The 27,450-nt window shown below is 45.4% G+C and overlaps 1 protein-coding gene across 6 annotated transcripts in view; it reads right to left on the bottom strand.

Annotated features, from left to right (window-relative positions):
- Positions 1-27,450, bottom strand: part of numb (NUMB endocytic adaptor protein) — a 251,647-nt gene that overhangs the window by 183,436 nt on the left and 40,761 nt on the right. For 2 of the 6 annotated variants that reach the window (XM_073040513.1, XM_073040512.1), the window contains exon 2: positions 13,321-13,409. The exons of the other annotated variants lie outside the window; for them this stretch is intronic. The gene's annotated coding sequence lies outside the window, so the exon portion shown is untranslated. The remainder of the gene's footprint in view (positions 1-13,320; positions 13,410-27,450) is intronic. 6 annotated transcript variants of the gene reach the window in all.

Here is a 27,450-nt window from a genome sequence, read left to right as displayed (position 1 = left end):
GTGGGGTGACAGGACAAGGTAAGGGCCGGAGGTCCCTGTGCCGGGGCCGCGGCAGTCACAGTGATCCCCGGCCCTAGGGTATCACTGCGTTTAGCTGACTGATGACTTCGCGTGCGTTCAAGTTCAACAGTGGGCGTGACAGGGAATGAAGAAAGGTGCAGCTGATTCATATCGTTTCATATCGCCATATCACATCGTTTCCTCATGTGGTTGGGGACCACTGCCATAGGCTGAAACATAGAAATCGATATTACAGGTCCTTTGCCCCACAATGTTGTGCCGACCATATAATCTACTCTAGAAGCAGCCTAGAATTTCCCCAGTGTACAGCCCTCTATTTTTCCAAGCTCCTTGTACCTATCTAAGAGTCTCTTAAAACAACCCTATTGTATCTGCAATAACTGATACAATATAACTTGTCTGGTTTAACAGACTGCTAGGGGTTCCATGTTCAAACACCAGACAAGCAAAGGCTTTTTATTTTGAGCAGCTGAATTGTGGACCATTGACTGACACAAGTCTCTGGTATTCCATGGCAAGCGAATACAGCTTTTGGGTGCTGCTGAGGACAGAGGACAGCCTGAGCATTCCATGAGTCGTAATCCATAGTGAGACGAGTACACTGTCACTGATCTTATTAACTGTAGGGATCTCCCACCCACTGCCACCAACCTCATAGTTCCCTCACCCTACACCTCCCATTTCTACCTCCTACCCAAGATTCACAAACCTGCTTGTTCAGGTAGACCCATTGTTTCTGCTCCACTGAACTTCCATCTGCATATCTTGACTCAGTTTTATCCCTCCTGGTTTAGTCCCTTCCTACCTACACCCATGACACTTCACACACTCTTGATCTTTTCAATGATTTCAAGTTCCCTGGCCCCCACTATGGATGCCCAGTCCTTATACACCTCCATCCCCCATCAGGAGGGCCTCAAAGCTCTCAGTTTCTTTCTGGACACCAAATCCAACTAGTTCCACCCCACAACCACTCCCCTTTGTCTTGTAAAACTTGTCCTTACTCTCAATAATTTTCCTTCAAACAAAAGGTGTGGTCATGGATCCTTGCTATACCTACCTTTTTGTTGGCTATGTGGAACAGTCTATGTTCCAAAACTATACTGGTATCACTCCCCAACTTTTCCTATCCTACATCAACAATTGCACTGGTACTGCTTCCTGAACCCATGCCCAAGCTCAATGACTTCATCCACTTTGCCTCCAACTTCCACCCTGCCTTCAAATTTACCTGATCCATTTCCAACACCAACTTCCCCTTTCTCAATCTCCCTGTCTCTATCTCTGGAGACAGCTTATCTACTGATTTCTATTATAAACCCACTGACTCTCACAACCACTTGGACTTCCCACGCTGTTACTTATAAAAATGCCATCCCCTTCTCTCAATTCCTCTGCCTTCATTGCATCTGTTTTCACAATGAGGCTTTCCATTCCAGAACTAATGAGATGTCCTCCTTCTTCAAAGTAAGGGGCTTCCCTTTCTCCACGATCAATGCTGACCTCAACCATATCTCTTCCATTTCATGCCCTCACCCCATCCTCCCACCACCCCACCATGGATAGTGTACCTTTTGTCCTCACCTACCACCCCACCAGCCTGTGTCCAGCACATAATTCTCTGTACCTTCCACCATTTCCAATGGGATCTCACCACCAAGCACATCTTTCCCTCTCCCCTCCCCCCCCCCCCCCAACACTTTCTTCAGGGATCACTCCCTATGTGACTCCTTTGTCCATTCATCCCTCCCCACCAACCTCCCTCCTGGAACTGACCCTTACAAGCAGAAAAGTGCTACACTTGCAACACCCCCTCCCTCACTACCATTCAGGACACAAACAGCCCTTCCAGGTGAGGTGACACTTCGCCTGTGAGTCTGTTGGGGTCATCAACTATATCTGGTGCTTCCAGTGTGACCTCCTGAATATCAGTGAGACCTGATGTAGATTGGGAAACCAGTTTGCTGAGCACTTGTGCTCCGTCCACCAAAACAGGATCTCCCAGTGGCCACCCATTTTAATTCCACTTGCCATTTTGACATGCCAATCCATAGCCTCTTCTACTGTCTCTATGATGCCACACTCAGGTTGGAGGAGCAATACCTTATATTCCATCTGGGTCGCCTCCAAACTGATGGCATGAACATCAATTTCTCAAACTTCTGGTAATGCCCACCTCGCACCATTCCCCATTCCCATTTCCCTCTCTCACCTTGCCTGCCAATCAGCTCCGTCTGGTGCTCCTCTCCCTTTTCTTTCTTCCATGGCCTTTGGTCCTCACCTGTCAGAAATATCGACTGTACTCTTTTCCATAGATGCTACCTGGCCTGCTGAGTTCCTCCAAAATTTTGTGCGCTACTTGGATTTCCTACAGCTGTAGATTTTCTCTTGGTTGTGAGAAGATATTTGTCTCTTTTCAGCCCGAAAATGTCTGTGTCTGCAATTTGCCATGGATTTTCGTGGGTCAGAGAGGTCAGCATGATTTCTGTGCAGTTTTCTGCATGCTTTACGACTGTTTTACATAATCTCTCAGCTGTGTGTTCAAATCAGGCCACCACACGGATTCCTTGCTCTTAGATAATAATTTTCAATGCCTTGATGTCCTTGGTAGATTTGACTTGATGTCTTTGACATGCATAGAAGCAAGAATGACGAGTCTGGAACCCTTTAGCAGCAAACCATCAAGAATGGTGAGTCACTAACAAGAGAAAATCTGCAAATGGTGGAAATCCAAGCTCCGTCAACAAAACAAGCCTGAAAGATGAGGACATCTACAATGGGCATGTGGGTCACACAGGTGCACGGTTATCTCATGCTCCTTCTGAGTGGGGAAGGTGAAGAGCCGCTGAACCTTCAACCATAACGTTCAAGACCAATGATCCTGAAACTGATAAGTAATCCAAGAAAGACATGTGAAAGGCCATCACAAAAGCAAAAAAGTAATTCTGTGTGTGAAGTTACTGACACAATTGGATGCACGTCAGCTGGGCAGGGTTTGCATGCTATTTCTTCCTTTAAGATGAAACCTAACAGCATAAATGGCAGTGATACTTCATTCCCCAATGAACCCAATGCCTTTTATTTACAATTTGGAAAAGAGAACTGTGTGTATTTCCACAGCATATAGCTAAGAATATAGAACAGAGAAATCTACATCAGATTACAGGACCTTTGACCCAAAATGTTGTGCCGGCCATGTAACATACTCTGGAAACTGCCTAGAATTTCCCTACCACATAGCCCTCTATTTTTCCAAGCTCTATGTATCTAAGAGTCTCTTATAAGACCTTATTGTGTCTGCCTTTACCACTGTTGCTGACAGTACATTCCACACACCCACCACTCTGTGCAAAAGAAAAACACTAACCTCTAACATCCCCCTTGTATCTACTTCCAAGCACCTTAAAACTATATCCCCTCATATTAACTATTTCAGCCCTAGCGATCCACACCATCAATGCCTCTCATCATCTTAGACACCTCTATCAGGTCATCTCTCATCCTACATCACTCCAAGGAGAAAAGGCCATGTTCACTCAACCTATTCTCATAAGGCATGCTCTCCAACCCAGGCACCATCCCTGTAAATCTCCTCTGCAATCTCTCTATAGTGTAACACTTACCCAACAGGCTGGTATATGTCTAGGGGAAAAAGAAATCCAGCCACACACCAACCCCGCCTCCCGTTCACGCAGGTGCTGTGAGAATCGAGTTTATGCCTCGCGCCCCGCCGGCAGTATCAAACTCACAACAAATACCGTTATGAAATACACTTTAAAGAGTTTACTAAAATTAAAAGAGTATTAGGCAGTACACTATATATATATATATATACAAGAAAAAAAAACAAAAGGCGCCAACTTATCAAAGTTCAGTCAGTTTAGTGCACATCGGTGGAGCTCATCCAGCGAACCATTCGACTCCTAGGTGGTCGTCCTCCGGAAACTCCCACTTCGGACTCCCCGGTGGTCTCCCGAGCGCACGTCCTCCTTCCTCGGCGTCTCCCTCCGGACTCTCCAAGCCCGCGCAACCCCTCCCCCAAGGTCCCAGCCTCACAAAACACAATAACATTCCCCATTGATTAACAAATGAATACAATTACCATATCAGCCATTCTAAAGTGAAACAACGGCAAGAGAAACTTTTAACAGACAAAGAAGCATTCCTACTCGTAACAAACCAAAGAAGCCCTTTTTAGTAACATACACAGGACATTGTACATTCTCTCCCCACCAGCAAATGTCATGCCCTCATGGCATTACTAGAGTTCCCCAAAGCTTCTTGCAACACCCAAAACCCAACCCAGGTACAGAAAGCAGTGACATAACTACCCAGAGCAGTAGAAATCACACTCGGTTCTCCGGGTACCACATATGTCAACCGCTCTGGGGGGCGCCTAATCCTCTGAGATCTCCATACCCCTTCTGCCCCCCTGGGCTCCCTCTCCACCTGCGAACCCACTGTCTCGGACACCCCAGGTCTTCCTGACAGACCCTCACCCCCTTCCTCACGGGGGTCCTCCCTCACCTGAGATCTCTCCGGCTCACGCTCAGGCTCCACCCTCTCTCCCACCACTTGTCTGCCTCTCCATCTGGCCCTCAAGACCTTCCCTCCTCTCACCCAATTCAGTATGGGAAGGGCCAGGAGCCTCCTCTCCGGGTACTGGAGCACCAGCGAATGGGAACAGGGGCCACTCATCTGAGTCGTCCTCTTCCGAATCAGTAGCCATTTCCGGGCGAGGGACCCGTCCCCGCTCTTCAGCAGTGGTCTCTTCCCTTTCTCTGTGCCCTCGCAGAGTCCTTGTACTGGGCGTAACCTCCCACTCTGGCTCCATATCCACCTGCACCGCTTGACCCAGCGGCAGCAGGTGATTCCGATGGAGTACCTTGATAGGCCCTTTCCCATCCTCAGGTTTCACCCGGTAAACTGGCAGGTTCGTCATCTGGCTCTCTATTACATAGGGGCTGGCCGCCCATCGGTCTGCCAACTTGTGCTTACCAGGGAGTCCCAAATTCCGTAAAAGGACCCGGTCGCCCGGCAATAGTTGAACAAACTTCACCTTTCGATCATACCGCATCTTATTCCTCTGATTTTGTTTGGTAGCCGCCGCCTCAGCCAACTCGTACGCCCGCTGTAACTCCCTCTTCATGTCGGACACATACTTTAGATGGGACTTCCCGGGTAATTCACCCACTTCACCCCCAAAACACAAGTCAATGGGCAACCTCGCTTCCCGCCCGAACATCAGATAATAGGGCGAATATCCTGTAGCATCATTGCGAGTACAATTGTAACAGTGAACCAATTGTCCAATATGACGACTCCACCTGCTTTTCTGCCCAATCTCCAGCGTCCCGAGCATATCCAACAGGGTCCGGTTGAACCTCTCTGGCTGCGGATCTCCCTGTGGGTGATACGGGGTAGTCCTGGATTTCTCAACCCCAAGCATAGTCAGTAATTCATGGATAAGGCGGCTCTCAAAGTCCCGCCCCTGATCGCTATGGATTCGCCTGGGAAGGCCGTAATGAACAAAATACTTCTCCCATAACACCTTCGCCACTGTCGTCGCCTTCTGATCTTTAGTGGGAAATGCCTGAGCATAGCGAGTGTAATGATCGGTAATGACCAAGACATTCGTGGTGTTGCTGGTGTCAGGTTCAATCGACAGAAAATCCATACATACCAGGTCCAGAGGTCCCGCACTCTGCAAGTGCGACAGTGGAGCCGCCAACGCGGGCAGGGTCTTCCTCCGGATGCAACGACTGCAGCCCCTACAGTATTCTTCGACTTCCCCCCTCATCCGGGGCCAGTAGAACCGGTCTTTGAGTAATCCATAGGTCTTTTCCACCCCCAAGTGTCCAGAATCATCATGTAGGGCCTGGAGTACAGCCTGCCGATACTCCTCCGGCAGGACCAGTTGCCAACAGTGGGGTTGGTCCGGAGGCGCGGTACCCGGTACAAGATTTTGTTCTTTAACTTCAACCGAGACCACTCCTTCAACAACAGGGGCACGAATGGGTGTTTCGCCTTCTCAGCCAACACCCCATCCCCCCTCTCGACCGCTCTCCACACTGTGCCAATGCCCGGGTCATTTTGCTGAGCAGCAGCCACTTCCCCCGGACTCAGTTCCAGCAACTGTTTAGTCCGTAGTGCGGTCAGGTCACAGTAAGCTAGGGGTATGGCGTCGTCAAAACCCCCCAAATGGTCCACGGCTCGTTCCAGCCTCCCTCTTCCCTCGGCCTTCACGGTGATAGCAAACTGGCACATCGCCTTCACTCCAGGGGCAGGGACACTCTCCCACTCCTCATCCCTCTCCTGTTCCCCCGGCTCCCGACGAGACAAAGCATCCGCATCGACATTCTTGCTTCCGGGCCGGTACCTCAGGCTGAAATCATATACCGACAAGGCCGCCAGCCACCGATGTCCTGTGGCATCCAGCTTTGCCGAAGTCAAAATATAAGTGAGCGGATTGTTATCCGTTCGCACCTCAAACTTGGCTCCGTACAGGTAATCGCCCAACTTGTCCACCACCGCCCACTTCAGCGCCAGGAACTCCAACTTGTGAGTGGGATAGTTTCTCTCCGATGGCGACAAGCTTCAGCTGACAAAGGCTACCGGCCTCAATGCTTTGCCATGCTCCTGGTACAGAACAGCCCCGAGACCCTCTCGACTGGCATCCGTGTGCAGCACATATGGCTTCTGGGGATCGGCAAAAGCCAACACCGGGGCCTGGGTCAGTGCCCTTTTCAAAGATCGGAACGCCTCTTCACATTGATCATCCCATCTCGAGCCAAAAGGTTCCGCCGGGTTCCAGTATCCTCCAGCGTCCTGCCTCTGGTCCCCCGTCCGTTTCTTTCCCACCGGGGGATAGCCACACAACAGCTGAGTCAACGGATGACACACTTTGGCGTATCCTTTCACAAATCGCCGGTAATACCCACAGAACCCCAAAAATGAGCGCAGAGCGCCCACTTTCTGGGGTCTCGGCCAGGTGGTCACGGCCTCTATCTTGGTTGGATCAGTAGCCACTCCCTCTCGCGAAATGATATGACCAACGTAGCTAACCGACGACTTGCAGAACTGGCATTTGTCCAGGGAAAGCTTCAACCCTTCTTCATTAAGCCGGCCCAACACCTTCAACAGCCTCTCCTCATGTTCCTCCAAAGTCGATCCAAACACTATCAAATCGTCCAGGTACACCAGCACCTCTAACAGATTCATATCCCCCACAGTTCTCTCCATGAGCCTCTGGAAGGTGGCTGGGGCTCCCGATATGCCTTGGGGCATTCGTTCGAACTGAAAGAACCCCAGCGGACAGATAAAAGCAGTCTTCTCTTTATCGGCCGCACTCATTGGGATCTGGTAATACCCACTTCTTAAATCCAGCACGCTGAACCACTTCGCACCACTCAGGCAGGCCAGCGCATCCTCGACTCTTGGGACAGTATATTGATCAGGGACAGTTCACCGATTCAACGTCCTGTAGTCAACACACATGCGCACTCGCCCATTCTTCTTCCGTGCCACCACTATTGGGGACGCATAAGGACTTCGGGACTCAGCTATGATTCCGGCCTCCTTCAACTTGCGCAGGTGCTGCCGCACGTCCTCAACATCTGCCGGAGCCAGCCGCCGGGATCTCTCTCTGAACGGGGTGTCCTCCGTCACCCGGATGGTGTGGCGAGTGCTTTTGGAGCAGCCAACATCAAACTCGCCCTGAGAAAAAACAGCTTCCATCTTCAGCATCTTCTCCACTAGTCTGTGTTTCCACTCCGGCGACACAGGGGAATCCCCGAAGTTAAAGACTTCAGCGGTCAGCTCCCTTCAATGCTCCGATCCCTCCCCGTTAGGGGTCCTCACCGGTGCGCTAGACATTACCGTCACCGGGAACAGATGTGCCAGCGGCATTCCCCTCTTAAAGGTGATTTCTCTTGCCGTGGTGTTCCTGACACTTATAGCTATACGCCTCGCATGTACCACCCCTGGTCTCTGCACTTCGGGCCTCACCAGCACCCCCGCCGGAAATCGTGTCTCCCCTTCAAGATCGTCCGGGGCGTCTACTAACAGGGCTTCGCCCGTCGGCACTCCTGGGAATCTGGGGGTCCCCATCACTAGTGCTACCTCCCCGGGTCGGATCACCTTGGGCCTCGCCTGCGTACACCACACCGTCCCGCGTTTACACTCCGGGTCCAGTCCTAGTGAGGCAACCCCTTCTTTGAACACTGCTCGAAACACTGGATGCACCGAGAGGGTCTCCAGAAAGTCTTCCCCCGCTTTCTCCTTACAAGCTCCCAGGAGCCGTCGCACAACGGGGGAATTAGTCCCCACCAGGAGGGCAGCACCACCAGTTTCCACCGGGTCAGGACACACCATCACCAACGTCTCAATAGCTTCGGACACTCCCACATCGCCCTCCGAGAACTCCAATCTCACCGATAGGTACCCATCGTACGGGTAGTCACCCTCGCTCACACCCCAAATCTGCAGGGCGTCAAATGGGGTTACGGGCAAAGTCTTTAGATATTGGTGGTCACCTGCGATCCCGTATCCAGAACGGCTTTTGCGTAAACTCCCTCTATCCGTAGACCCACACTGGCACGGGGTCCTACCAGCCCATCTGGAATAGAGGGGTGGGCACCCGGTGGTCCCCTGGCTGATCTCTGGGAACGTGTTCCTCCAGAGGCTCCAGTCCGTTCCCTCACTGAGCCTCTCCTAAGTTTCCCGACACCTCCCCCTTCTTAGTCGCAGGGGGGCTTGTCCTCCGCGGAACTCCTTGTCTCTCACAATCCCACCTAAAGTGTCCCTCCTCTCCACAGCTATAGCACACCCTCGGCCGCCCACAGTCCCGCCTGAAATGCCCCTCTTTCCCACAGTTAAAGCACACGCTGCCTGCCGCCCCTCCTCTCCCAGGACGACTCCCACTCCCAACCCACGGCACTGGTCGCCCCTGAGAGTGGGTACCTCCCCTGTCCCTCCCCTCCAGAGGGGATTCTCTACCCCTCGGTGGGTTGTCATTCCTCCACCCAGCCACCACTTCCTGTATCACTGAGGATCGCTCCCGTAGGCCCGCGCCCCTTTTCCGCCCCAACGCTCTCTCCTCCTCCCGCACCTCTCTAATCAGTTGCCCGAACGATGGAGGGGGGCCTTTCCTATAAGCCTGCCGGATAGTCCACGCCACCTTGTCCTCCTCCAGAGAGCCACTGAATAACTGACTCATCCTCACGCTAGCCACGTCCGGTGCCTTCACTACCCCCCGGCGCCGCAGCCCCGAGAGCATCCCCTCCATCCTAAATATGCACTCGGAGAGCTTTTCCCCTCTCCATTGTTCCAGGCGTTGGAACTCTGCTAAAAGCAGCCAGGGTTCCCCTGACAACCCAAACGCTCCCTCCAAAACTTCTATACATTCCTCCACTGAGGCCCCAGACTTTTCAGCTTTCCATTCCCGAACTGTTTTGGCTGCTAAACCCCTCAAACTTCCCACCAATCGCTGCCGCTTCTCCTCCTCCGAGCCTGGCCACTCCTCTAACATCAAGGACGTATGCTCGATCCAGGTCTCATAGTCCACCTCCCCGTCCGGAGTAGGCTTGGCTCCGGAGAACACCCCCAGCTTCAGCCGTGGCCTCTCGGCCACTCCCACCAGGGAGATAAGTGCGGCTGCCAGCTCGGAGGCTTCCACCCTACCTGGGGAGCGGGGCCTAGTCACGACCCCCTCCTCCCTCCGCTAGTGCCTGCCACCTCTCCGGGGTTTTCCTCTAGCTCCTCCTCCAATGTCTCCTCAGCCTCATCCTCGGAGAGAGTGTGGAGCCCCCACAGCCCCTCCTCCCCCGGTACACTGACCGTCGCCGGCAGTTCCAACGTCCTGACGTCAGCACTCGTACTAACTAACACCCAGCTAGACTCCATCTCTTTACCACACCGTCTAGCTACCAATTCTACCTGCCCCATACCCTTCACCAAACTTAACCCCCGCACTACCGCATCTCCCGAAACTCGAAAATCCACTCCGCTCACTACGCATGCGTACTGTGCCGGTACACCTTCAAATCGGCACCAGTGAACAATTTTCTCTCTCTCCATTACCCTCACTACCTGCGCGATTCCACAGCCCCCTGACAATCCAATCCCGGGCGAGCACCCCACAAATGTAACACTTACCCAACAGGCTGGTATATGTCTAGGGGAAAAAGAAATCCAGCCACACACCAACCCCGCCTCCCGTTCACACAGGTGCTGTGAGAATCGAGTTTATGCCTCGCGCCCCGCCGGCAGTATCAAACTCACAACAAATACCGTTATGAAATACACTTTAAAGAGTTTACTAAAATTAAAAGAGTATTAGGCAGTACACTATATATATACAACAAAAAAAAACAAAAGGCGCCAACTTATCAAAGTTCAGTCAGTTTAGTGCACATCGGTGGAGCTCATCCAGCGAACCATTCGACTCCTAGGTGGTCGTCCTCCGGAAACTTCCACTTCGGACTCCCCGGTGGTCTCCCGAGCGCACGTCCTCCTTCCTCGGCGTCTCCCTCCGGACTCTCCAAGCCCGCGCAACCCCTCCCCCAAGGTCCCAGCCTCACAAAACACAATAACATTCCCCATTGATTAACAAATGAATACAATTACCATATCAGCCATTCTAAAGTGAAACAACGGCAAGAGAAACTTTTAACAGACAAAGAAGCATTCCTACTCGTAACAAACCAAAGAAGCCCTTTTTAGTAACATACACAGGACATTGTACAATAGTATCTAAATCCTTCCTGTAAAGTGATCAGAACTGAACACTGCTCCAAGTAGGGTCTACCTAAGGTTTTATATAGCTTTAACATTACCTCACACCTCTTGAACTCAATCCCACGATTAATGAAGGCCATCACTACACATGCCTTCTTAACAACACTGTCAACCTGCGCAGCAGCTTTGAGTGTCCTGTGGATACGGACCCCATGATCTCACTGATCCTCCACACTGCCAAGAGTATTACCATTCATATTATATTCTGTCTTCAAATTTGACCTACCCAAATGAACCACTTCACACTTACCTAGGTTGAACTCCATCTGTCATTTCTCAGCCAGTTCTGCATCCTATCGACGTACTGCTGTAACCTCTGACAACCCTCCAGACTATCCACAACACCCCCAACTTTTGTGTCACTAGTAACCTTACTAACCACCCTTCTACTTCCTCATCCAGGTCATTTATAAAAATCACAAAGAGGAGGGGGTCTCAGAACCAATCTCTGTGAACACCACTGGTCACTGTCCTCCATGCAGAATACAAACCATCTACAGCCACTCTTTGCTTTCTATGGGCAGGCCAATTCTGGGTCCACAACGCAAGGTCTCCTTGGATCCCATGCCTCCTTACATTCAGGATGAGCCTTAGATGGGGAACCTTAACAAATTAAAGATTTTCACCATCTGAGACATGCCCTCTCTCGATCACTACCATTGGAGAGGAGGTACAGGAAACTGAAGACTCACACTCAACATTTTAAGAACAGTTTCTTCCACTCTTCCAGTCTTTTGAATGGCCCATGAACTCATGAACACCATCTTGCTATTCATCTTTTGCAACTTTATTTTGTAAATGAGCATTTAATATGTCTGCACTACTGCTGCCACAAAAAACAAATTTCATGACATATCAGTGATAATAAACCTGATGTTATTTCTGTGCATATATGTGCTCATGACAAAAGGTCATGTACTTTGACCTTACAGTAAAGTCCCAGGAAGTTGTCTGCAAGAGTATACAAGATGTGAACTAGCAAGAGGACATCAACACCAGATAATAAACATTGTTGAAGTAGCTCAGTGAGGAGAATGGTCTCCACAATGGATATGCAGTTAGTTTGAAATTGTGAAGCAAGCAATCTTAAGACATAAACCATAAGACATTGGAACAGAATTAGGCCATTCAGCCTATCAATTCTGTTCTTGATTGCTTTCATGTATGCATCTATAGAGTGCCTTTGTTCACATTGAATCAAGACACAAAAGAGCAGCTCAGAATAGCACGTGTTTCAAATGTCTGGTGTCAGGCCTATGAACTACAAGATCTGCCATTAAACTGATCAAGTGCAATTTAGGCCTCAAAGCTACCCCTGTTGTTTCAGGAAGCTGACACTGGTTCGCAGGACTTGTGGAGATAACTTTGGTAATATCGCTCAAATACTAATTATGGATCGTCAATGTCTCAAGAGGTGTCAAGAGGGAATGGATAACTGCCGCCTGCAAACATGAACTTCATGCCAGATTTCAAATGGGCTAAGTATAAGATCAATGTAAATGGGCAGTTGATGATTGGGTATCCTCTGATGGACCCTTTCTAGGTTGTATGGCTCAATTAAACACACTTTTTCTCAAATATCCGAAGGCTGTTTTGATGAACTGAAGAACATGAATTTCATTGACACATGCCTGCACGAACAGTTATCTTCCATATAGGGAAGAGAGCTTATAATATGAATGAAGGACATATTAGAGGAATTAAATAAAAACCATATATATCACACAAAAGAAAATGGGTCAAGGTAGGATTTGTGTAAAAAAGATTGTTTGGAAGTTGGTGGAGACTTGGTGGACCAAATAACCTGTTTCTGTGTTGGATCTTTAACCTAGCAGAAAATAACAGAACAAAGTGTCAAGTGAAAGGAGGAACTGAAAGTTCATAATTAAGAAAATAATATTAGGGTTTTTGGCAAAAGGTTGCAACTTGCAAGTTTGGCACCTAACCAGTGCTAGGCCACAGAAATTACTCTAAACACCTTCAACATAAACATACCAAACCCCTAGAATTGTCAAGTTTAATCTGCACAAACTTTTAAGTGGCATCCTCCTGTGAACACTGTCCTCCTTAAACTAGCTATCTGCAAAGATTTTCTAAATGGAACACACATGGAACAGCCTGGTACTGATATTTTATGGTATATTATGGTAGTTGAGACTAAATGAACCCCTCCTCTGCATCATTCATATCTATCCATTCAATTCATATTCATGCATCTATCTAAAAGCCTCAAACTCCACCAAACTGCCTGCTTCCACTACTAACCCCGGAAACACTGCAACAATAAACTTTACCCAGGCCCTTCAATACTACAGTTGGGCCAACCTGCAATGAAGTCTAGAGCACAGTGATACTGATGAAAGATTATTCAGATCAACCAGTCTCTAGTTTATACTGATTATCTGATCAGCTTACATTCTTTTCTTGTTGTGCTCTGGGATCTATCTTAGATTATGCTATTAACTTAAAATTAAAATGATCAATGCTTATCCTTTTCTTCACCTTTTTTAAATCTTCAAATCCAGTACGATTCTTTCTCTGACTAATTTTTAGTCCTCTTCGTACTATCAACGTTTTGTCCTCTTCATCAACTGAAAATGAACAAGTGGTCAGTTAATGTCTTCATTTCATTATCTAGAACTGTTACCTTTGAAAAATCTTCTGGCACTTTAATCCACTCACTTAGAATGATACTAATAACTATAATACAATATTTTCTTGATGCCATGAACTACAACACATATCATTAACACTAGACCAGCCTTTTCAGTTTCTATTAGAACTGATTTGCAATATGAACTCTCGACTTGGATGCAGCCTGATCTACCAATACACACAGGTAAAGAAAAAGAAAATACTCCAGGATTAGCTGCTTTGCTTGAGTCTTTCCCACCTCCACCCCCTTGCCACTGCAGTCATTTAATATAACTAACTACTAAGGTTCACTGTGGTCTCCACCTGCTCCGACGTATCATGGAAACAACATATTACCTACCCTGCTGTATCACGACAAAAATTAATTCAACATGAATAAAAGTAGCCAGCAGAAAAAACTTCAGATTTTTTAATCCAACATGAATTTAGTTTTAAAATACAAATTACAGTTATACTTTTGAAGTGGATTTTCCTGTTCAGAAAATGAAAATCTATCGTACTTACACTGCCTTTCTGTCAAGTCGAAATAATACTTTACCTCAATTTTTTTAAACATGTGATTCAATTTACAGCGAGCACAATAACAAAGCTTCCTGCATCACTAATCATCAAGGAGGGAGGAAGGGAGCCGTGGTGCGTGGGGAGGAGTGAGGGGGAGGAGAGGACTGGGGTGTTAGTGGGGGAGGGAAGGAGAGAGCCAGCGCATGGGAGGGTGGAGGGCCAGTGTTTAATAAACTTTCCTGCCAATTGAACACTGCACAATCAGCAGGAAACATCTGCATGACCAACTTTATTGGAAGTTGCTGAAGAACCTCGTGATGATTTGGTCTAAAACTTCACCTCCAAAAGCTTCCACTACCCTGTCTTGGCATTGGGATTATTGACCATCAGGAACCACAATAATCATTTTCTGGGAGTCACCATGCCTATAAAAAGTATTCACCCCCGCCCCCGCTTGGAAGTTTTCACGTCTTGTTTTACAACATTGAATCACAGTGGATTTAATTTGTTTTTTTTGACACTGATCAATAGAAAAAGACTCTTTCATGCCCAAGTGAAAACAGATCTCTACAAAGTGATCTAAATTAATTACAAATATAAAACACAAAATAATTGATTGCATTAGTATTTACCCACCCGCTCTCCCCCTTAATATGACACACCAAATCATCACTGGTGCAGCCGATTGGTTTTAGAAGTCTCATAATTAGTTAAAAGGAGATCACCTGTGTGCAATAAAGGTGTTTCAATTGCCTCTTATAAAAATACACCTGTATCTGGAAGATCCATCTGCTAATGAGTCAGTATCCTGGCAAAAACTACACCATGAAGACAAGAACCCGCCAAGCAACTCCATGAAAAGGTTATTGAAAAGCATAAGTCAGGAGATGGATACAAGCAAATTTCCGAGTCACTGAATATTCCTTTGAGTACTGTTAAGTCAATCATCAAGAAAGGTGCTTCACCAGTCATAGCTTTGTGGAAGGGTGGCAAGGAGAAAGCCACTTTTGGGGGAAAAAACACACATGAAAACTTGGCTAGACTTTGCCAGAAGTCATGTGGAAGAAGGCTGTATGGTCTGATGAAACCAAAATTGAGTTTTTTTGGCCATCAAGTTTAATGCTGTGTTTGGTGTAAGTCAAATGCCGCACATCATCAAAAACACACCATCCCTATCATGAAGCATGGTGATGGCTGCATCATTTTGTGGGATGCTTCAGTGCAGCAGTCCCTGGAAAGCTTATGAAGGTAGACAGTAAAATGAATGTAGCAAAATACAGGGAAATCCTGGAGGAAAACCTGATGCAGTCTGCAAGAGAACTGTGACTTGTGGACAAAGGCACTCTATAGCCCAATTCCATTCCAGCAAGACAGTGACCCAAGCATGAAGCCAAAGCCACACAGGAATGACTTAAAAACAACAAAGTTAAATGTCCTGGAGTTGTCAAGTCAGAGTCCAGATCTCAATCCAATTGAGAATTTGTGGCTGGGCTTCATGCATGATCCCCGTGCAATTTCACCAGTTTTGTAAAGAAGGATGGGGGGAAATTGTAGTGTCCAGATGTGCAAAGCTGATAGAGACCTATCCACAGACTCAAGGCTGTAATTGCTACCAAAGGTGCATCTACTAAATACAGGTTTCCCCCGCCATCCGAAGGTAGAGCGTTCCTATGAAATGGTTCGTAAGCCTGAATTTTGTAAAGTGAAGAAGCAATTACCATTTATTTATATGGGAAAAATTTGTGAGCATTCGCAGACCCAAAAAATAAGCTACCAAATCATGCCAAATAACACATAAAACCTAAAATAACAGTAACATATAGTAAAAGCAGGAATGATATGATAAATACACAGCCTATATAAAGTAGAAATACTTTTCTGCAATCATTGCAGCAGTCCACCATAGCGAAAATCTGACGCAAGTGCTCTCAGCAGAAACACTTGGTGCAAGCGCTCTTGGCAGAAACACTCTCTCCAGTAACCTTTAAGCCATAACAAATTGTACCAAATAACACATAAAAATACACAGCATATATAAAGTAGAAATAATGTAGGTACAGTGTAGTATCACTTATCAGAATCGGGAAGATAGCGAGCACACTGACGATGGCGTGTTAGGCTGAGTCGGAGGTTGGGGTGGTGGGACACTGGGGTGTCATCTCACCATCGTCTGTTTCCATCAGGGCAGGCAGGTCATCTTCTTCTATGTCTGCCTGCCTCAATATCGAAGGTCGAGGTTTGTTGTCTGCTGTGGCTGATGTGGAAGGCTTGAAAAAACGACAGTATGCTTGACTGCTTAGCCTCACGCATTTTTTTTATCATACAGTTCTTTGTAAGCACTCAAACCATCCTGCAAATATGCCCTAAATCTATGTGCCCTTTCAAAATTAAAGTCATACTTTTCTGCAATCATTGCAGCGAAAATCTCATGCAGTTGCTTCACGTTCAGTTCCTGGACAACTTCACTTTTGGTCCGTTTGCTACTGCATTCGGTTTCTATTGTTATCCTTTCCTCTTCCAATTGCATCAGCTCTTCATCTATCAGTCTTTGGTCACAGGATACCAAAACCTCTTCAACATCATCTTCGTCAACTTCCACTAACCAAATTCACTTTGTCCTTACTTCGTTCACCACAATTGAAACGCTTAATTATGTCTAGTTCGACGCTAAGTGTAACACCCTTATGAGCTCTTTTCGGCTTTTCCGATACCTTAGAACTCATCTTGCTAATAGATGCACAAAATAAATAGACATAAAGCACAGATGCTCACAGGCATGTGTTTAAGAACTGGCAGCTAGAATGCTGTTCTGGGGGAGGAGCTTGGCTGCTCGGGGCGTGCGCTGCCTTTTTATGCGCGCTGCTTTTTTTTTGCATGCTGCCTTTTTCGAACACTGCCTTTTTTGTACCAGTGAAAACACCTTCTATTAGCGAAAACAGATAACTAATGTAGGTCTTTCGTAACAGCGAGGTGTCGTAAAGCGAACGTTCAAAAAACGGGGGCACCTGTACTGATTTGAAGGGGCTGATTAATTAAACAATTATTGTGTTTAATAATTGTAATAAACTTTAGACCAATTTGTAGCAATTTGTTTTCACTTTGACACGAAAGTCTTTTCTGTTGATTAGTGTCGAAAAAGCCAAATCAAATCCACTGTGATTCAATGTTGTAAAAACAAAACATGAAAACTTCCGGAGATGGAGGGATAGAATACTTTTTATAGGCACTGTTTGGCTTGAAGGAAAGGAGCATTTTCTCCTTTATGTCATGCATGCTTTGGGGGAATGCTGAGGATGTCAGATGGTGGTTGATCAGTGGTCCAGGAGTTCATGAAGGACTGCATTGCAAATCAGCAAGCAACAGATGCATCTGTAAAGGCACCACATAAGAGTAGAAATGCAGGGGATAATCTTTTAAATAAGGTAGATATTAACAGTGGAAATGTAGGGTCTGGAGAATTATGGCCGATGGAAGATTATAGCTGGAAGCTGGGAGCAAGGATACAAGCGTATCGAAAGGAAAGGCAGGAAGGCAGAGGGTGTGCACTGTTGGTAAAAAGTGAAATTAAATCATTAGAAAGAGGTGACATAAGGTTAGAAGATGTTGAATCATTGTGGATAAAGCTAAAATTACACTGATGGGAGTTGTATACAGAACCCCAATATTAAGGATGTGATGTACAAATTACAATGTGAGATAGAAAATGTATGCCAAAAGGGCAATGCTACAATAGTAATGGGAATATATACAGGTATAGATTAGGAAAATCAGGTTGGTACCGGATTCCAGGAGGGGTATTTCTAGAATGTTTACGAGATGGCTTTTTAAGGTAGCTCGTGGTTGAGCCCATGAGGGGTCAGCTATTCTGGATTAGGTGTTATGCAATGATCTGGAATTAATAGAGAGCTTAAGGTAAAAGAACTCTTAAGAGAAAGTGATCATAATATGATTGAATTCACCCTGAAATTTGAGGAGGAGAAGCTAAAGTCAGATCTGTTGGAAGTAGAGGTATGAGAGAAGAGATGACCAGAACTGGTTGGAAAAGAACACTCGCGGGAATGATGGTAGAGCAGCAATGGTTTAAATTTCTGGAAGCAATTTGGAAGGCACAGGATGTATCTTAAAACAAAAGTAATTAAGAAGGTAAAGATGGAATATGAAAGTAAGCTAGCAAATAATATTAAAGTGGATACCAAAAGTTTCTTCAAATACATAAAGTAAAAGAGAGGCGAGAGTGGATATTGGACCACTGGAAAATGATATGTAATTGGGGACAACGAAATGGCGGAAGAACTGAATAAGTCTTTTGCATCAGTCTTCACTGCAGAAGACATTAGCAGTGCGGTGGAAGTTCCAGGTGTCAGGGGTCATGAAATGTGTGAAGTTACTATTACTAGGGAGAAGGTTCTTGGGAAACTGAAAGGTCTGAAGGTTGCTAAGTGACCTGGACCAGATGGTGTACACCCAGGGTTCCATCTGTCTACTGTATACATTTTTCACAATTTTAAATACGTTTAGATATCTCTTTTGCCATGGTCACATGGAAAGCATAAAAATTCTACAAGACCTCTAGGTGAGGATTGACCTTGAAGACCTGGTGATGAGAGATCCATGCTGTTTCAGAAGCCTGATCATTGTTGGGTCATAATTGTTCCTGCAACTGCTGGTGTGAGACATAAGTCTGTAGCTCCTGATGATGGAGTAGTGATAAGAGGACGTGGTCTTGGATGGTGGGGGCTCTTGATGATGTATGCTGCTTTATTATATGGCAGTACTCCATGCAAGTATTCTCAATGGTGCTGCAAGCTTTGCCTGTGATGGGCTCAGTTATATCCACCACCTTCTTCTGCCTTTTCCCTTCTTAGGCACTGGTGTTTCCATACAAGGCCGTGATGCAACCGGTTAGGATACTCTCCATTGTGCATCTATAGAAGTTTGTCAAAATGTTTCACTTAAAACTAAACAAAGTTTTAAGAAAACTGAGGTTTTGTTGTGCCTTATTTGTGATGACGTGTGTGCTGGTCCCAAGACGGATCCTCTGATACGTTAACACCATGGAATTCAAAGCAACTGACCCCCCTCTACCTCCATTCCACTAATAGGAACTGGCTCATGGGCCTCCAATGTCTTCCTGTAGTCAATAATCAGCTTGTTGGAAAGAGAGGTTGTTGTGGATTTTCTATCTCCCTTATATCTGCCAATTTGTCATCACCTTTGACTAGGCCAACAGCTGTGGTGTTGCCAGCAAACTTAATTGTGGCATTGGAGCTGTATTTAGACAAACAATGGCTAAACAAAAGTGAACAGGAGTCTTAAGTACACAGCCATGTGGTGTACCTGTGCAGATAGTGATTGTGGAGGAGATATTATTGCCAATCCGTAGAAACTGGAGTCCGCCAGTGAAGAAATCGAGGATCCATTTGTGCAGAGAGTGAATGAGCCCCAGGTTTTGAAGCTGAATGATGAGTTTTAAGGTGATGATAATATTGAATGCTGAGCTGTCGTCAATGAAGAGCATCATTATTATCCAGGTGTTTCAGAGCTGAGTGTAGAGACATTGAAATGGCATCTGCTGTTGACCTGGTGTGACGATAGTCAAATTGGAGTAAATCCAGGTCGCCTCTCAGGTAGGAGTTGATATGCTATGACTAGCATCTCAAAGTATTAGATTAGAGTGGATGTTAGTGGCACTGGATGATGGTCATTGAGACAGGTTACTACATTCTTCTTGGGCATTGGTATGATTGAAGCCTGCTCGAAGCTGACAGATACCTTAGACAGCTGAAGTGAGAGCTTGAAGATGTTAGTAAGCACCATGACGAGCATAGGTTTTTAGTACTTGGCCAGGTATGCCTTTTGGTCCAGGTGCTTTCTATGGATTCACCCTCCTGAAGGATATTCTCACGTTGTCCTCAGAGACACTGAGATCACAGGGTCATTGAGGACCGTGGGGGTTCGTGAAAGTGTCTCTATTTTCTGTCAATCAAAGTGACAATAAAAGGCATTCAGCTAATTGTTAAGTGAAACCTCATTGCCATTTATGTTATTTGGTTTTGCTTTGTAGGAGATGTTGACATTCAAGCCCTGCCATAGTTGTTGAGCATCCTTGTCTGATTTATGTTTAGTTTAGAATTACCATTTTGTATTGAGAGAGTCTTCTGATAGACATATTTGGACCTCTTGTACTTTCCTGGCTGTTGGTTCTAAACAACACCAATATAGCCCTATGAAGATTGTGAATCTCTTGCTTCATCCAAGGTTTCTGATTGGGAAAGATTCCGAATGATTTTGTGGGGACATACTAGTCTTTATGAAGGCTGAGACAACTGTGGCCTATTCATTCATGGCCCACTCCACTTACTCAAAGCAGTCCTAGAGCTGCACTTCTGCCTCCTGCTACAATCTCTTCTTGTCACTGCAATTTGGTGGCGTGTTCTTGTCTCTGCCTGGATGCAGATAGGAAGATTTTCTACAATGCAGTCAAAGGAATGATAGGCATTTTTCTTGATGTTAGGGCAGTAGTGATCAAATGCATTGGACCCTCTTGTGCTGCAGGTGATGTGTTGGTGGTAGATGGGCAGAGATTTCTTTAAGCTAGCCTGATCGAATTCACCTCTAATGATAAAGCTAATATCTGCGCATACAGGTGGCCCCCGTTTTTTGAACGTTCGCTTTACAACAGCTCACTGTTACGAAAGACCTACATTAGTACCTGTTTTAGTTAACCGAAGAGGATTTTCACTTTTACGGAAAAAAGACGCCCGCTTTATACGTGTGTTTACCCCAAGAAAGACTACCATGACCATGAAGCCTTGGACAGGCAGTTGTGTGCGCCTGCATGTACATGCGTAGGTGTGTATGTGCACATACGTGTATGTGTCTATTGTTTTTTCCAAATCGATTTTGGCTTGCTGTCTTCCCAATTTTGATAAGTGAAACTACACCATACATACAATATTTCTACTTTATATAGGCTGTATATTTATCATATAATTCCTGCTTTTACTATATGTTAGTGTTATTTTAGGTTTTATATGTTATTTGGTATGATTTGGTAGGTTACTTTTTAGGTCTGGGAACGCTCAAATTTTTCCAATATAAATTAATGGTAATTGCTTCTTTGCTTTCTGACATTTTGGCTTACAAACGGTTTCATAGGAATGCTCTACCTTCAGATAGCGGGGGAAACCTGTACTTTTTTTAATATAGAAACTGTATCCTCTAGTTTCTGCTTCTTAACAAAATACAATTCTTGACACTTCTCAGCACTGAGTTACTGATAGAAGTAAGGGAGGAAATTGCAAAAGCTGTTGGAAGAGGGTTGGCAAACTGTAAATGTTACACCATTGAAGTTATATAAGGTAAGCTAGTAACCTCAAACAAGTTAGTTGAATGCATTCCTGGAGAAAATTCCAAAGAATACATCTGAATTGATTGTTGAAAGGTAGAATATATCTTGCTTGTGTGTTAAACTAATTGTTGTAATTCACGTTAATGTTCTTTAGATATTACGCAATGTTTGTCCACTGTTAACACATTTGGGAATGTTCCCTAATCTGATAGAGATGGTGAAATGAAGGTAGATCAACCTCCAAGGTCTGGCCAGGTATCTCTGAGAACACAGAGATATTGTGGGAGCTCTGGCTGAGATATAAGCATGGTCATTAGTGATGAGTGAAATGCCAGAAGACAGGCAGCTAATGTTGTATCTTTATTTAACAAAGGCTGCAAAGAAATTCTGGGAATTATACACCAGGAAGCATAACATCTGTGGCAGGTACACTACTAGAGGGGATACTGAGGGATTAGATATACAGTCCTTATCCGCGGGGGATTGGTTCCGGGACTCCCCGTGATTACCAAAATACACGGATGCTCAAGTCCCTTAATTAACCTGTCTCAATTCGGTGGTCTTTAGGACCCAGCGGAACCCCGGACCTTATTTAACCTGTCTCAGTGCGGTGGTCTTTAGGACCCCGCAGAGCTCTGAATCTGCAGCGTTTCTGTTCATGAAAATAATCACGATCACGATTGAAAATAAGGTGGAAGTAATACAGCGATCGGAAAGAGGTGAAATGCCATCAGTAATTGGAAAAGCGTTAGGCTACAGTCGGTCAACGATCGGAACAATCTTAATGGAGCACGTGGAAGGCATTGCCCCCGATGAAAGCTACAATTATTACTAAGCAATGAAGTGGTATAATTATTGAAATACATATGTTTCTCAATTGTTTTATATGCATAGAAAGGCAAAATATATACTACATACTAAGAAAAACGTTTGACTAACTGACGCTAAATAATACCGGATGTACCTGTTCTGACTGCAATCCGACTGAAAAACGGACTCAGGAACGGAACTCGTTCATAACCCGGAGACTGCCTATACTTTCAAATCATCTCTAGATTATTTTTAATACCTAATACAACGTAAATGCTATGTAAATAGTTGTTATACTGTATTGTTTAGGGAATAATGACAAGAAAAAATAGTCTGTACACGCTCAAACAATAAGTGCTGGAGAGAGAACTTCCGGGTTTTCCCGATCTGCGGATGCGGAACCCGCGGATAAGGAGGGCCGACTGTACAAGCATTTGGAAAGATGGTTTGAATTGAATAATCGGCATGGTTTTATGTATGGAAGATCATGTCTCATGAATTCGCGGTTTTTGAAGAAGTATCCAAAGTTGATGAGAGCAGGACCATAGACATAGTCTATATTAGTAGTCACCAACCTTTTTAAGCCCAAGATCCCCTACCTCTGCCATAGTGAAAGGTGAGATCAATCCGTTACACGCATGCGCACTGGGGCAAAAAAGACTGGAAGTAGAAATAATGTATGAACACCAGGGGTACCCACCCTTTTTTGCACCCCGGACCAGTTTAATATTGACAATATTCTTGCGGACCGGCCGACGGGGGTGGGGGGGGGTGGGGTGTTAAACACGACCGGAATACAGGTAATACTCAAAGCAGGTTCCTTATATCCAGTCTATTCCGCAATTTAGTTTTCGCGGCTCTCAGCACTTAGCTTCTGTCCCGCTTGCTCACGTGTTTTCCGCTCAAAAAACTCAACGTGTTTGTCTTTAAGCGCAGGGTGCTTGGACTCAAGGTACCAACGCAGTTTTGAGGGCTTCATTACCTCATTAGACAGCCTCCCGGCCCAAACTGCAGCCTCCCACCCACCCGCCACCTTGGCCAGGTGCGGCTGGTCATGGGTGGGGTGAGAAGACAAGGTCAGGGCCAGAGGTCCCCATGCCAGGGCTGCGGCGGTTGCAGTCCGGAGAGAGCAACCGACCGAGCGAGGAGTGCGACAGGGTGCGCACCAGCCTCCCTTGTAGGACCAATTGGCCGACAAAAGTTTGTTTCAGTAGATCGCAGTGAGGTAGCTGCCCTGATACTTACGAAACCCTGAGCCCAAATCAGGCCGTCTGCGAATATTTTATCACCGGGTTCCCCACGAACATTTGGTGTGGTAAACAGGTTCAAAGGCGGTGCCCATCTATCCGCTCTCCAGGCCAGTAGCAACGGCACTTCCCGCCGGCCGGTTACCCAAGGCCAGCCAGTGATCTCTGGCGCGAGAGTATCACTGCATTTAGGTGACTGATGACCTCGTGTGCGTTCAAGTTCAACAGTCAGCGTGACAGGGAATGAGGAAAGGTGCAGCTGACTCATATCGTTTCCTCGCGGCCCGGTGGTTGGGGACCACTGAATTACACTGTGTAGTGTGGGGGAGCTACACGCATGCGCACTGGGTAGAAAAAACGGAACTAAAACCCCGCAACCCGGAAACAAATCTCTCAACAGTAATTATGTATCTCTTTTTTTTTAAACCGGGATCTACTGGGAAAGTCTCAAAGATCGACCAGTCGATCGCGATCAACACGTTGGCGACCACTAGTCTACATGGACTTCAGAAAGGGCTTTGATGTGGTCCCACATGGTGGGCTGCTGTGGAAAGTTGAATCACATGGAATATAGGAACAGCTAGTTTTCTTGCATACACAATTAGCTAGATGGTAGGAAGCAGAGGGTGATGGTGGAAGGTTTTTTTTGAACTGGAGGGTTGTAACTTGAGGTCGGTGCTAGGCTTGCTGCTTGTCATCTGCTTAAATTATTTGGATGAGAATATAGAAGACATGATCAGTTAGTTGGTGGCTGACACTAGAATAGGTGGTTTTGTAGACAGTAAAAATGTTTACACAATTTAGAGCAATCTTGATCAGCTGGGGAAGTGGGCCAACAAATGGCAAATTGAGTTTAATTCTGGTAAGGTACTATATTTTGGCATGTATAATCCAGCTGGGCCTGAGTGGCAAGGCCCTGGTAAGAGTTTTAAAACAGAGGGACATAAGAGTTACACGAAATTGGTTCCTTGAAAGTGGTATGGCAGATTGATAGGGTGGTGCGGAAGGCTTTTGGTACGCTAGATTTCAAAGTTCAAAGAGCATTTATTATGAAACTAAAGTATGTTTCTGTGTCCATATACTATCCTAAGTTTTTTTTGCAGTTGTTTAAAGAAAAATAAATACAATAGCATTTAAGAAAAACTATACAAAATCAGATTGACCAACTACCAATGTGCAAAATAAAACAAACAGTGCAAATAATTAACTGTAAATATATACTGAGAACATGCATGGTAGAATACTTGAAAGTAAGTCTAAGTTGTGGAGTCAATTCAGCTTTGAGGTGAATGAAGTTATCCATGCTGGTTCAGGCGTGTGGATAACTTCATTTCCTTATTGGGAGACTTCCTCTTGGCTGACAGTTAACACCAGTGCACCTCAAGGATGTGTGCTTAGCCCACTACTCTACTCTCTCCATATCCAGGACTGTATGACTTGGAAAAGGATCCAGGATTGGAAAAAGCTGTAAAAAAATTGTAAACTCAGCCAGCTCCATCTTGAGCACTAGCCTCCCTACCATTGAGGACATCTTCAGAAGGTGATACCTCAAAAAGGCAGCATCCTTCATTTAAGGACCCCTCCATCCATGACATGCCTTGACATTACTAACATTATAGAAGTACAGGAGCCTGAAGATGCACACTTTAAAAATTTCAGGACAGCCTCTTCATCTCCACCATCATACTTCTAAACGGACAATGAGCCCATAAATACTGTCTCACTACTTTTTTTGCTCTTTTTGCACGACTTATTTAATTTTTTAATATAGTTATTATAATTTATAGTATATTTTATGTATTGCACTGTACTGTTGTTGCAAAACAACAAATTTCATGCTTCTAAGCCTGATGGTTCAGTTGGGCCATTGAGTATAAAAATTGGATTGTTATTTTGCATTTGTACAGATTGTTGGTGAGGCCACATTTGGAATATCGTTTAGTTTTGCTCACCCTGCTATGGAAGATGCTATCAAACTGGCAATGGTGCACTAGAGATTCATAAAGATGTCAAGACTTAAAGGAATGTCTTAAGAAGAGAGTTTGAGAAGGTTTGGACCTTCTCCAGGTTAAGATGAGAGAGGAAAAACTTAACAGGGCCCTGAAGGGCAATTATTTTTCCACCCATCAGTCACTAAATGACTTGCTTGAGGCAGGTCTATAAAAACATTTAGCGCACGCATACAAACATGCACGTTAGGGAACAGATAGGAAGTTCCACAAATGAGCATGAGATTCTGAGGCTTGTAGAGAGATCACAGTATTGTAAGAAACATAAGGTTGTAATAGTAGGTGATTTTAACTTCCCAGATATTGACTTGGACTCCTGCACAAAAATAAGGCTGGATGGGATAGAGTTTGTCAGATGTGTTCAGTAAAATTTCCTTATTCAATACATCCGGACTCACTTTCAAGGACTCATTTCACATTGCATCTCATCTCAATACTTATTGGCTATTTTTTTTTGGTACTTGCACAGTTTGTCTTTTGCATATTGGCTGAATGCCCAAGTTGGTGTCTCTTTCATGATTCCAGTATGGATTTATTCAGCGTCCCCACAAAGAAATTAATCTCTGGGTGGTACATGGTGACATATATGTACTTTGATAATACATTTGCTTTCAACTTTTGAAATTTGAAGTCCGACCTCGAGAGAGTGTGATACTAGATCTCCTGTTAGGGAATGAGAGAGAAAGTGACAGATGTTTACGTAGGGTAACACTTTGCATCTAGTGATTATAATGTCAATATTTTCAATGTAATTATGGAGATGGATAGATCTGGTCATTGGGTTGAGAATCTAACTTGAAAGGCCAATTTTGATGATATCAAAGGATCTGGCAAGTATGGATTAGGACAGGTTATTTTCAGGCATAGGTGCTGAGTGGTTTTTTTTCCAGTGATGTCATCGTCGAGAATGGCAGCTTAAGTCACTAGCTCCTCCGGAAAAACGCGTATTAAGCCCCGTTAACCCATCAAATATAATATTTTTCAAAAAATATTTGAACTGAAAAGAGGGGCAAGAATGGAGAAAAAGAATGGAAATAAAAAAAGTGACACTGTGGAGCCTGCGTCCAAGAGGAGTGCAGCGAGCGGCTCTCCTACCTGACCGCGTGTTAGCGAGGCAGCCGCTGGGCCTCGTTCAGGCGAAGTGGCGAATGTGATCGAAATCCTGAAAGGAATAATGGAGTTCCAGAAAGATATAAAACAGCAGCTTCGTGATATTAAGTCAGAGCTCGCCAGCGTCAATCAAAAAATAGCGGTGGCAGAGACTCGAATTGAGAAGGTGGAAGATCACGTTCAAAACATGGAAAAGAAACTGAGTAAGACAATAAAAATATTACTTCACCAAGAAGGTAAACTGCTTGACCTGGAGGGAAAATCACGGTGGAAAAATATCAAAATCTACAACGTTCCCAAAGGAGCGGAGGGCTTGTATATGATGGAGTTTGTCGGAATTTTACTGCGGGACGCGCTGGATCTTCCCTCGGCTATGGAGCTGGAAAACGAAAGAGCCCACCGCGCGCTCGTCCTGAAACCTACCCAGGATAGAAAGCCACGCTCAATAATAATTAAATTCCTTCAGTACAGCACCAAGGAGGAGATTCTACGTAGGGCCTGGGGTAAGAAGAGAGTGTTTTTCGAGGATAAATTAATATATTTCGACCAAGATTACCCTCCCCCACGGTCCTGCAGAAATGCAAAGAATACTCTGAAGTAAAGCGAGTGCTAAAGCAAAAAACGATTAGATTTCAAACTCCATACCCTGCTAAACTTCGAGTGTTTTATGACAACGGGACGCGGTTGTACCAGACAGTGGAAGAGGCGACTACAGACATGAAGGCCAGAGGGTTGCCTGTCAGCGTGACCAAAACATGGGAGAGGGCCGAGAGAAATATATCAGGAAGAGACCAGGAGTTTCCCAAAGACAGTCCTCACCCCCTTCAAAAGAGTCATAAGGTTTGGCTAACTTTAAAAATGTTGAGAAGCTAAACTAAAGCAAAAGTACACGGTGATATACCTATCTCGAGAAATACTTACTATAATGTGGATTTTATATTACTTAGTT

This window comes from Hemitrygon akajei, chromosome 3 (assembly GCF_048418815.1).
Source record: "Hemitrygon akajei chromosome 3, sHemAka1.3, whole genome shotgun sequence".
NCBI lineage: Eukaryota > Metazoa > Chordata > Chondrichthyes > Myliobatiformes > Dasyatidae > Hemitrygon > Hemitrygon akajei.
The sequence above is the reverse complement of the archived record's forward strand: the minus strand, read 5'-3'. Positions and strand labels throughout refer to the sequence as shown.